Source organism: Ruditapes philippinarum, unplaced genomic scaffold (assembly GCF_026571515.1).
Source record: "Ruditapes philippinarum isolate M1 unplaced genomic scaffold, ASM2657151v2 ctg5305_1_1_1_1, whole genome shotgun sequence".
In the NCBI taxonomy this organism is placed as follows: domain Eukaryota; kingdom Metazoa; phylum Mollusca; class Bivalvia; order Venerida; family Veneridae; genus Ruditapes; species Ruditapes philippinarum.
The window spans coordinates 25,139-28,322 of record NW_026857835.1 but is presented as its reverse complement, the minus strand read 5'-3'; positions in this window follow the sequence as shown (position 1 = coordinate 28,322).

Genomic DNA, 3,184 nt, shown 5'->3' with positions numbered 1-3,184 from the left:
TCATAATATGACAACGTTTACCAAGCGTCCATATTTCAAAAACGATCTCCTTAAACTTTGAATTTTCCTTATTCATTCTTTATTTATTCATTCTTTAACTTTCTTTTTTCGTCATGGATCTATTTGAATTTAAGACATATTATATCTAGTACCATGTTTCCATGATAATTTCAATTTGAGCATATTTTTTCTGAATTTTCTTCTTTGTTGCTATAAATAGTTTATTTTTAGCTCACCTGTCCACGAAGTGGTCAAAGTGAGGTATAGTGATGGGGCTATGTCCGGCATCCGTCGTCGTGCGTCGTGCGTCGTCAACAATTTGGTTGTTAACAGTCTAGCAGTCACAATTTTGATTGGATCATTGTCAAACTTTGTCAGAATGTTTGTCTCAATGAAATACAGATCAAGTTCGAAGATGAATTATATCCGGTCAAAAACTAGGTCACAGGAGCTAAAAATAGAAAAAGCTTGTTAACACTCTAGTGGCTGCAGTTTTGATCCAAATATTCTGGAAATTTGTCAGGGAGGTTGTTTTGATAATTTCTAGGTCAAGTTCGAAGATGGGTCATCTCCGGTCAAAAACTAGGTCACAGGAGCTAAAAATAGAAAAAGTTTGTGAACACTCTAGTGGCTGCAGTTTTGATCCAAATATTCTAGAAATTTGTCAGGGAGGTTGTTTTGATGATTTCTAGGTCAAGTTTAAAGATGGGTCATCTCCGGTCAAAAACTAGTCACAGGAGCTAAAAATAGAAAAAGCTTGTTAACACTCTATTGGCTGCAGTTTTGATCCAAATTTTCTAGAAATTTGTCAGGAAGGTTGTTTTTAAGAATTCTAGGTCAAGTTCGAAGATGGGTTTCTCCGGTCAAACTAGGTCACAGGAGCTAAAAATAGAAAAAGCTTGTTAACACTCTACTGGCTGCAGTTTTGATTCAAATATTTTATTCTGGAAATTTGTCAGGAAGGTTGTTTTGATAATTTCTAAAGCAAGTTCGAAGATGGGTCATATCTGGTTAAAAAACTAGGTCACAGGAGCTAAAAATAGAAAAAGCTTGTTAACACTCTAGTGGCTACAGTTTTGATTCAAATATTCTGGAATTTTGCCAGGAAGGTTGGTTTGATGATTTCTAGGTCAAGTTCGAAGATAGATCATCTCCGGTCAAAAACTAGGTCAAAGGAGCTAAAAATAGAAAAAAGCTTGTTAACACTCTAGTGGCGGCAATTTTGATCCAAATATTCTGGAAATTTGTCAGGAAGGTTGTTTTGATGATTTCTAAGTCGACGTCAAGTTCGAAGATGGGTCATCTCCGGTCAAAAACTAGGCCACAGGAGCTTAAAATAGAAAAAGCTTGTAAACACTCTAATGGCTGCAGTTTTGATTCAAATATTCTGGAAAATTGTCAGGAAGGTTGTTTTGATGTTTTCTAGGCCAAGTTCGAAATGGGTCATCTCCGGTCAAAAACTAGGTCACAGGAGCTGAAAATAGAAAAAGTTTGTTCACACTCTACTGGCTGCAGTTTTGATTCAAATATTCTGGAAATTTGTCAGAAAGGTTGTTTTGATGATTTCTAGGTCAAGTTCGAGGATGGGTCATCTCCGGTCAAAAACTAGGCCACAGGACCTAAAAATAGAAAAAGCTTGTAAACACTCTAGTGGCTGCAGTTTTGAACCAAATATTCTGGAAATTTGTCAGGAAGGTTGTTTTGATGATGTCAGGGTCAAGTGCGAAGATTGGTCATGTCCAGTCAAAAACTAGGTCACAGGAGCTAAAAATAGAAAAATCTTTTTAACACTCTAGTGGCTGCAGTTTTGATCCAAATTTCCTGGCAATTGGTCAGGAAAGTTATTTTGATGATTTCTAGGTCAAATTTGAATATGGGTCGTGTCCGGTCAAAAATTAGGTCACATTGCCCAAGTATGGAAAAATCTTTTTAACACACTAGAGGTCACATGTTTGACTCAGTTGTCATCAAACTTGGCCATGATGCTTGTCTAAGACATTGCTTGGATGCGGTTGTGTCAGGTGAGCGATCCAGGGCCATCATGGCCCTCTTGATTAAAATTATGCTCTTTTCGAAATGTTTTCTTACATCACTTTAAAGAACTTGGAACTATTTCTACAAATTTGCAATAGAGGAATGTTGAAACATATTAATTATACATATTTATCCTGAGAAAATTGTATCTCTCCAGGTTCATGCTTATTTTCATGAAAATTTTGAAAATGTTTTTAAAAGTAAAATACTGTGAAATAAACAAAGAAAGTAATTTAAACATTGCAAACGACACTTACAATACACGTAAATTAACAAAAAGAGGTCAAAATATACATATATACTTCTTACTGGCGTTAGTAACCAGTACAATTATAGTGATTGATACTGCAAAATCAGTCAATTATCGGACATAACATGTAAATAATTCATTACATATTGAATCTTTTTTTTATGATGATAATACATTTTTCTAAAGATTGAATTTCTTGAAATATTTTGGCTTATGAGGAGGCCTGCAGCTTTAACATAATTTCCTTACTAGACAGGGAAACTAAACGCATTACCATGATACAGACAAACTAATAACTCAAAAGATTCATGTTCATTTATGTCTTCCACAAAGACTTACTATTAATTGAATGGCCCTTCAGAATGTTGCTTGGATTATAGCTGGTACGGGACTTTTGTGTTGCTCGCAATACTATGATTATTGCTTGTTAATATTGTTGTCAAACTATAATCAGAGACTAAGATAACAGAGATAGCTAACAGATGTTTGTTATCATTTATTTATTTATTTTATGTTTTCAAGTTTTTATTTTATTTTCTTTCTGAAACAAATCATGAAGTCATTTTGATCTAAATGAAAACGTTCTTAACCAAACATTAGCTAATAGGATTTTGTTCTTTGTTTAACCACATCCACAGTTCAGTTATCATACTTTTAAATTAATGAAATGTCATTTATAGACGCAGAACTATTGCTTAAGCTAAAAAGATTACATGTTAATTTTCATATTTCTTGCATTATTTTAGTTCATTTTTTATTCAAGAGCATATGAAATTGTAATATTAAACAGTCACGTAGCAACTGTAACATTTATATTTTCTATTTGGATGGCTTACTAGCACACAAACTAAACAAGACCCGAAGGATGGTTTATATATTTTATTATATGTGTTGCATCCA